We start from the raw sequence: 10,448 nt of genomic DNA on the forward strand, positions 1-10,448 counted from the left end.
AGGTTGAAACCATTTCTCGACGCCTTTGATCAAAGTCAGGGATCCTTCCTGGATTCTCTTGGAATCGACTAGGGTTGGAAGTCTCAAAAGACACCGAAGGATTCGACTTGTCATCTTCTACCCAGATTTTTGATTCATACAGGTTGTGACATCTGCGCATACTTTTGTCTAGAACTTTAGCAAATTTTTCTTTAGCTTTCATGATGCTTCCAAGCTCAAAGGTTTAGGCCTTTAGTAAAAGCCTTAGCCGCCCATTAATTCGATACTGATGAGACCCACTAAAAGATTTATATCTGCTTAGTTCTCCATTAAAGACATGAGGGAAGCCCCAAAACCCACCCTGGGCGCAACATGTATCCGGTGCTATGAACAACACCGGAAGCACCTTCTAAAATCAATAATCATCTATTCTCTTAAGATAGTATTTTAATATTCATTGAAAAGAAATCATATATGGCTAACTGAAAGCATACTCATACTTATAAAAATCAGCAGAAGTCTAATATGAATAATCAATTATAAAAACTAGCAAACGTCTCAGTAAGTCGTACGATACTTTCAGTATCTACCCACAACACAATGTCCAACTATGGAGCTCCTAAGAAAACATAAATAGAGTCTAAAACCTCGAGATGCAGTCCAGAAAGTAAAATGATAAAATTAAATAGATTGGGTGTCCCACGAACAAGGGTGTGGGCTCACCAATAAGTCTGGAATGCATCAAGTTCTCCTACTCCGCACGCATACTACGAACCTGTTCTTCTTCGTTACCTAACATACCATAAAAAATAACAATGGTATGCCTGAGTACTGGGTACTCGGTGAGTGCCTCCAACAGCAACAACAACCCAGTGAAATCCCACAATGTGGGGTCTGGGGAGGGTAGAGTGTATGCAGAACTTACTCCTACCAAGGTAGGATGGCTATTTTCGAAAGACCCTTGGCTCAATAGAAAGCATAAAAAGAGGTCAGATAAGGCCAAGAAATTCAAAGCGATATGAAAATGAAAATAATGAAAGCGACTAAGCCATGATGACGATGAAGCAATGCGTAACTATCACAGATAAAATAAGATAATCTAAGTACAGGAAATAACAGATAGTAGCAGAAATCAAAGCATAAGAACTTATATCGCGATAATGCAATTACTAATATGAAAGGATAAATGATACTATCCACTAGCCTTCTACCCTAATCTGAGTCCTCCGTACCCTCCTATCTAAGGTCATGTCCTCAGTAAGCTGTAACTGCGCCATGTCCTATCTAATCATCTCTCCCTAATACTTCTTCGGCCTATCCCTACCTCTTCCGAAACCATCCATGGCCAACCTCTCACATCTCCGGACTGGGGCATCTGTGTCTCTCCTCTTCACATACACAAACCATCTCAGTCTTGCTTTTCTTCCACCGAGGCCACTCCCATCTTGTCCCGGATAGCCTCATTCCTAATCGTGTCACTCCTGGTCTGCCCACACATCCATCTCAACATTCTCATCTCAGCAACTTTCATCTTTTGAACGTGAGAGATCTTAACTGGCCAACACTCCGCCCCATACAACATAGTCGGTCTAACCACCACTTTGTAGAACTTACCCTTAAGTTGTGGTGGCACCTTCTTATCACATAGCACTCCGGAAGCGAGCCTCCATTTCATCTACCCTGCCCCAATACGATGTGTGACATCATCGTCAATGTCTCTGCTGCCTTGTATAATAGACCCAAGATACTTGAAAGTACTTTTCTTCTGGATGACCTCGGTACTAAGCCTCACTTCCACGCCAGCCTTCTGAGGTGCTTCACTGAACTTGCACTCCAAGTACACAGTTTTGGTCCTACTTAGCTTGAACCCTTTAGACTCTAGAGTCTGTCTCTAACCCTCCAGCTTAGCGTTAACTCTGCTACGAGTCTCGTCGATCAGGACTATGTCATCCGCGAAAAGCATAGATGCAATATTGAAAGCGAAAATAGAAACAAACAAGAATCAAAGATAAAAGCTAGACACAAGAATTGGACTAATTGAAAACTATGACTATACTAAAGTCAAAACAAGCACCTAAAACTATCAAGCAAACCTCAAGGGGATTAGTATTTCATAAGCAAATTCACCTTTCTCAACAAGGTTCAACAATGGCTTCAACAAGCACTCAAAGAGTATTCTTAAATTCCAACATAAAATAAGTGACTAAAGGGCTACTCCTAGCTATTTATAATGTTGGAACACATATTACAATATGCCCAAAAGGGATATATCAGATTTACAAAAATAGCCGTTTCACGAATTTACGGTCCGTAAAATGTTTTGCGGGCCGTATTACTTACCGTAAATCAGTAACAGAAAGGGTTCGCCTCAAAGATCTAGATTTGCGGTTTGATTTTATGAACCATACTTTGTTTTACGGTTCGTACTTCAGGAGCGTAAAATTGACCAATCTTTTGAGGTGAAATGTGCCTGTTTTATTGTCACGACCTAACTCGTGGGTCGATCTCGCACCCACCTTAATCCCCCCTGGTGGGAGAACCCTTTCCTTATTCAACATTCACTTTAAGCATACAAAGGAAATAGAATTGTTTAAGCAGTCTCAATTATCATATCATCAAATAACTAAATGCGACAGAACTACAACATCCTAGGGAATCTAGTTTGTAATAGTACAAAAGCTACTAAAATACTACTAGTCTGGATGGTCATACAAGGCACATAAACATAAAGGAATAATTGTCCGACGGCAATAGACATGTAATGAAATGAGAGAAAACTCAAAGCCGATCTAACGGCTCACCCGGGTCTCCAAATGGGGCGCCTCGTAAAATCACCCACGAGGGTCTGACGTGGATCCTATAGCAAACTCTACACTCAGAAAAAAGTACAACAAGGTAGCATCAGCACAAACACTATGTACTGGTAAACATCATAGGCTGACTAAGATTAGTTTATGCATATAAGGAACATAATTAACAAGTTAAACATATAGGCTCATAATAACCACTCAAGTTACAGAATATCACACAACCGAATCATAGCCTAAGGTGAAGCACCTAAGCACAAGTCTGTCAAGTCTCCGATATTTTCTAAAAGTAACGACCAGACAAATATAACCAACAATCCAGTCAATCAATTTATAATGTGGTGATGGTATATGCAATATAATGAAATAGATGTCATGCAATGCAATGGCCAATACTGACTCTATACACACATGCTTCAAATGGAATATCGACGTCTCGACAGTCATGACCTACAGGAGACCCATGGCGTCCATGTGCCACGCGCTCCGAATTGTCCCATCAGATCACGAGCACATATACCTTCCACTCTGAAATAATCTCGAATCACGGATTCACATAATGCTTTCATCAATAGTGTCACATTTTCTTCCATTGTTGTCATAAATCTTTCATCATTAGTACCACATTTCTTTCATCAAATCATTTCCACACCATTTCCCTTATGTATGAGTGTATGAATGCAAGAATGCTAAATCAATGCAATCAATGCTAATGAACATGATATGGAGGTCACAAACACCATAAGACACATCACAATAAACATGAAAATGGAGTGTACATCAAGTTTCAATCACTATAGTGAATCTATCACATCACACCAATCCAATCACATAAACAAATACACTATATGTCACAGTGCAAAAAATAAGGCGACAAGCCCGCATAATCAGAAGTCATACCAACCTAAACGTATATCCATCCCAACATGATGTCCGAAGACCTAATCATGCTTTCTCCCGTCAATTCTACGCATATATACATTTCACTCATCAAATTCTAACTAAAGTAAGTCTTAACCTACCTCAATGCCTAGCGGGTTCCATGAAACCTCACGCCAAAGCTTTACCCTTCTGAAGTGCTTCCGAACGGTTGGAGTCTATTCAATAATGCATTCTATGTAAGAAATAGAAACTAATGATATCCATAAAGCTGTAGTACTACTCGAATCGAAAACAACCCTTTAAAAGAGAAAAATTAGGCCCACAAGGGAAAAATAACAATTTTGAGATTTAAAATCGGTAACTCAAGGTTTTAGAAGTTCAATACTATTCCCCAATTACTAAATAGACTCAAGAAATCATCAATTTCTCCATTAGATCAAAAACCCCCAATTCGGAGTGAAACCTTAACTTTCCATAATCTGATTCTTAATCAAAATAGAAATTCAAGCTTAGAGTCTAGTCATTCACAAGGTTCCAAGATTAGATTTAGCAGGATTCTCTAATAAAGCCCATTTTCAAAGCTTAAGACTCATATATCAATAATAGGGTTTGTAAACCAATCTTCTCCAACGATTCCCTTTAGTTCTACCTTAGAATCCATACTTAGAACATAAATAGAGTAGGAAGACTTACCCAAATGAAGATTCAACCCCGAATACTCATCAAATCACCCTTAGAACTCTTTAGGTCAAGAATTTAGTAAATGGGAATAATGGTTTCGAAGTTGGAGTAAAAAGGATTTTCTGATCAGCGATCTTTGCCTCTGCGAAAGCCTTATCCGCAAAAGTGGACTAGCCTCCGTGAAGGAGTGGTCGCCCCAGCGGATCCACTTTCCACATTAACTCCCGCATCTACAGGCCAAGTCCCTCATAGGCGGACCTGCAGAAGCGCAATAATGCCCGCTTAAGCGAAACACCAGGAAACCAGAAAAATCACCAACTTCCCACAAAATCTCGATATCCATCCGAGACCTCCCAGATACAAACTGAACATGCAGGCATATGCAAAAATGCACTATGAACTCACCCGTTCCATTGGAATTTCGAACGGAGGTCCGGTTGATCGGGTCAACCCCCAAACAGCCAAACTCAAGTTTCTAACCAATGGTTCAAAATGCTCTCAAAAGCTTTGAGAATCAAACCACACATCCAAACAAGTTATAATCGTCCCTCCGATCCTCATGGAATTGACAAAATTCTATAAAATGATCTGTTTACTCTGAAGTCAATTGTTGGCAAAGGTTTTCACACATTCAACTTAGAAATTTTAATTTCCTCATAATCAAACAAGGCTCGCCCGATCTCTCAGGGAACCATGCTACCCATCCCCACAAGTTTACCATGCTTTAGCGAAGTTAGGGGAAAAGTCAACAGGGGTAAAAGGGTAAAAAATGAATTAATGACCAAACGAGTCGTTATATTTACGGTGGACTTTCACGGTCCGTATTCTGTTTTACAGACCATAATTCTTTAGCTTCAGCAACAATTCTTTCTTCTCTTGTGGTGACCTCCATGACCTGGCGCCACTCAGAAGGCATCAAAATGAGTGAAAGAACCTCTATCTTTGTGAATAATCCTTGCAGTATTTGGAGATCTCGGGCTTAGCTTCAAGTGAATGGCCTTGAGGAGACTCGGGTTGCATCATTCTCCCCTTCTTGAGAAGAATTGTCCTCAAATTCAAAGGATCACCCTCATCCATATCAAAGAGGCAAAGATCACAAACATTGAAAGTGTTGTGCACTTGATATTCTGGGGGAAGGACAATCTTGTAAGCATTGTCATTAAGTCTCTCAAGCACTTCATAAGGACCATCCCCTCTTGGCATTAACTTGGTTTTCTGCTTGTTGAGGAATCTCTCCTTGCTAAAATGTACCCACACCTAATCTCCCGATTCAAGCAAAACCCTTTTTCAACTCTTGTTTGCCCTTTTTGCCATTTCTTGATTCTTCTTCTCAAGGTGAAGTCTCACCTTTTCATGTAATTTCTTTATGGCTTCAGCCTTTGTGTTTCTATCTAAACTCAAAACAACATCTTGAGATAAAAGGGTGAGATCCAAAGGGGCTAGTGGGTTAAAATCATAAACAACTTCAAACAGAGACATGCCAATAGTACTATACATGACTCGATTATATGCAAACTCAACTAAAGGCAATTGGTCCTTCCAAAAGGTTAACCTTCCCTTGACCCATAGCCCTAAGAATAGAAACCAACTTTCTATTCACAACTTCAGTTTGACCATCGGTTTGTGGGTGACAAAAAGTAGAAAACAACAATTTAGTTCCAAGTCTACCGCACAATTCTTTCCAAAAATGGCTAAGGAACTTAGGGTCCCTATAACTCACAATGGTCTTGGGAATGCCATGTAATTTGACCACATTTTCAACAAACAAAGATGAAACATGAGACGCTTCATCTCACTTATTACATGCAATAAAATGAGCCATCTTTGAAAATCGAAAAATACTATCTTTCCCCTTTTTGATCCTTGGTAAACCTAATACAAAATCTATTGAAATGTTAAACCAAGGCCTTTGAGGTGTGGGGATAGGGGTGTACAATCCATGGGAAAGGAGCCTAGATTTAGCACTCCTACATTCAACACATTGGCCACAGATCTTAGCAAAGATTAGGACGTATGTTTAGCCAATAGAATTGCTCTTCAAGGATTCCCATGGTTTTGTCAGTTCTAAAAGGATCCATTAAACTGCAATTATGTGTCTCCCTCACAAAAAGTTCCCTCCAACTGCTTATAGGCACACATAGTCTGTTGTTCTTTAAAAAGGAACCATCAAATTTTGAATAGGGAGTAGAAGACCTATCCATAATCCATCTTTCCCTTTCCCATTCATCATAATCTCGAAAGATTGTGCAAAGTTAGGGTCCTTGGAATGCAATGTCTTTAGCCCTTCAAATCTCATAAATATAGAAGACAGAGTATTAATCAAAACATATTTGTTGGATAAGACATCCGCCACTACATTTTTCGTCCTTTTTTTTGTATTGGATTACATAGAAGAATGTTTCAAACCACTTGGCATGCTGTTTGTTCAACTTCCCTTGGGCCTACGGTGCTTTAAGGACTCATGATCGGTCCGAATTGCAACCTCTTTAGGCCACAAGTAGTGTTTTCGATTACCCAAGCCTCTAATTAAAGTATACAATTCAAGATCGTAGGTGGAATAGTTCAAAGTCGCACCTTTAAGCTTTTCACTAAAATAGGCAATAAATTTTTTGTCTTGCATCAAAACGACACTGATACCTACTTTGCTAGCCTCAGATTCCACTTCAAACATTTTATCAAAATCGGGCAATTGCAACCACGATGCGGAGCTAAGCATTTCTTTTAAGGTTTCAACGGCCTTTGTTTGCTCCTCACCCTAAGAAAATGGTTTATCCTTTCGGATTACGTCGGTCAAAGGAGCGACTAAGGTGCTAAATCCTTTAACAAATCACCTATAGAAACTAGCCAATCCATGGAAACTTCTCACATCACTAATGGATTTAGGAGTTGGCCAATTTTTAATAGCATCTATTTTGGATTCATCAACTTCAACGCCCTTTGAACTCACACCAAAACCCAAAAAAATGACTTCATCAACACAAAAAGAACATTTTTCTACATTCGCATAAAGTTGTTCTTATCTAAGTACTTCAAACACACATTTCAAATGATCAACATGCTCATTCATGGTCTTACTATAAACTAAAATAATCAAAGTACACAACTACAAATTTTCCAATAAAAGATTTCATTACATGATTCATCAAATGCATAAAAGTACTAGGAGCGTTAGTGAGACCAAAAGGCATCATGAAATATTCATATAGACCAGATTTGGTATTGAATGCCGTTTTCCACTCATCATCGACTTTCATCCGGATTTGGTGGTATGCGCTTCTAATGTCAATTTTAGAGAATATGCAAGAACCATTCAACTCATCAAGCATGTCATCAAGACCGGATATGGGATGGTGATACTTTACCATAATCTTGTTGATGGCAGGACAATCAATGTACATTCACCATGTCCCATTCTTCTTTGGAACCAAAATGATCGGAATCGCACTTGGGCTCATGCTATCTCTCACATCTACCTTTTTAAGGAGCTCATCTACTTGCTTTTGAAGTTCTTTGATGTCCTTCGGGTTGCTTCTCTAAGCATCTTTGTTTGGAAGTTGGGATCCCAGAACAAAGTTAATTTGGTGCTCAATCCCCTAAGGGGTGGCAATCCCTTTGGAAGCTCCATGGGAAATACATCTTCATAATCCTGCAAGAGATAAGAAATAGAACTAGGCAAATAAGAGGTTTTTTCGTTAGTATGTAATGAGTAATCCCTATGCATGATAAGCATCACCGCACAATGTTCTTCCATTTCCTCCCTAACCTCCTTAAATATTGCCAAGATGTAATGACCCGATTAGTCGTTATAGTGCTATTGACCCTTTTACCCTGGTTGATCCTTTCCCGAGGTCTTCGGGTGAGTTTGGTGTGACTCTTGCTATTTTGAGTCTTTAAGAAAGGTAGGTTTGACCCATAGTTGACTTTTGAGAAAATGAATTTTTTCGGTATTCCGTCGATTTCGAGAGGTTCGGATGACCGTTTGTGACTTGATAGTATGTTTGGTTCAGTTTCCAATGCACTTGGGAGTGGTTTGAGACTTGGGTTGAAAACTTGGCTTTAGGCCATTGGGGGTTGACTTGGTGAAATAGACCTTCGTTGAAAATTTTGATGCCACGGATGAATTTGTAGCGCATTTTTATGTGTGTATGCAATTCATGTTCTAGATGATCATACCCAAATTTGGAGGTTTTGTTTTAAATCCGAATTAGTCTTAATCTTGAGTTGTTTTAGCAATTGAATAGTATGTTTGATCATCTAGAACATGAATTGCATATTCCATCTTCCAATTTTCCATTTTACCCTTGTGAGTCCGTTTCCCCAATTTCATGAGTTAGAATTTGACCTAACTAGAAGTATAGCAATGTGGGTATCGTCTTCTTGATTTCTAATGTAGAATTCAAAAATGTTTAGACTTTGAGTATTTGAAGGCACAAAGAAAGGGCAAGGCTAAGGTGTGACGGTTCGTGGCTCCTGCTCGACTCTCCAGGCAGGTTACAACTTACCTTTTTAGTTATACTTCGGTTAGCGAATCATAGATAGAGTTAGTGATTGTTGGAGAAAGCATGTAAACCTCCGGGTATGAAGTTTGGGATGGAATACTAGGTTGGTACTGTTGTTGACTATGGCTTGTCGCCTTATTGTGTTCTATTGAGTTGTTGTTTTTATTGTGAGTTGTTGGCTTGTCGCCACGTGATTGATTCGAGAGTTGATGTTTGGTGATTACTTTATGATTCAGAGAGAATTTTTATCATGGTTAAGGTTTTTGGAAAGGAAAGTAAGTTTATGATATTGATATTGTCATTGGGATATATGTCCATGTGTGGCACCATTGATTCATATATTCTTGTTGGCATTGTTATCATGCATTCCCTCATTTATACATATGTTAAGATCGGGTTGCGCGCCGCAACACTTACTTGGATCGGGTTGCACTAACCGCAACACTGAATGGGATCGGGTTGTGCGTTTCACAACATTGACTATTAGATCAGGCTGTGTGCCACAACAGGTACATGGACTAAGCGGTCCCTCATGGGTCATGACTGTCGAGGCGACTTGATATTTTGCTCGAAGCGTGTGTGTATCACTGCATTTGTATTGCATTCACCTCATATTTTCATATGGCATTGTATTGGACTTATTGGTTGTTCTTTGGTGATACGTGCACTTGATAGTAGTTCTTGAGTTTGTGTTTCAGACTTATAGTGGATTTTGAGGAGATATGCTAGACTTGGTAACTTGGTACTAGATTTGATACTTTGGACTGTGTTGAGTTATATCTGATTGTGAGTATGTCTACCTTTTTAGTCTCTTTCTTATGCATATGTTATCTAACTGTTGTCGGCCTATGATGCCTATTCAGTACATGCTGTTGTACTGATTCTACCTTGCTGCATTCTTTTTTGAGTGCAGAGTTCGTGACCGGTTCGACTTCCTCGCTTTATGACTGAGTCCCGAGGCTATTTGACGAACATTCTAGGGTGATCACTTGGATGGATTTGTTGCCCGGATGACTCTTATCTATTCTTGTCTTTATATTCTATCATTTCGACAGTTATTTGTGGATATTTGAGACTTCCATTTTCTAGACATTATGTAGTGGCTCTTGTACTATTCAAACCAGATTTTGGAATTTGATGTACCTTTCGCACTTATTATATTTATCTATTTATGTTAGACTTATTATGTAATTCTAGGTGATTGGATTTATATTATTTATTATTTGGTTGTGAATAAGGGACAGGTTCACCTACCGAGGTGGGAAATGGTAGTCGCCCGCACGTTTCCCCTAGTTTGGGTGTGACGCATGAGGGTCACCTTACCCTTTCCCTTGGGCTCCCCCTCCCTCTCTTTTCCCTCTATGGTATTCACTTTACCATTACTTGCTCCTATATCTTTTCCCTTCTCTTTTAGCTCCCTCATCTTTTGATACACTTCATTAACTTGTAAAGGATGCATGGGTTGAAGAATGAATTTGTGACCATTTAGCATAAAGGAGTACCTATTAGTCCTCCGATCATGCTTAGTTGCACGATCATTTTTCGAAGGCCTTCCGGGAAGTAGGTGACAAGCTTGCATGGGAACAACATCACATAGAAT

This window comes from Lycium ferocissimum, chromosome 6 (assembly GCF_029784015.1).
Source record: "Lycium ferocissimum isolate CSIRO_LF1 chromosome 6, AGI_CSIRO_Lferr_CH_V1, whole genome shotgun sequence".
NCBI lineage: Eukaryota > Viridiplantae > Streptophyta > Magnoliopsida > Solanales > Solanaceae > Lycium > Lycium ferocissimum.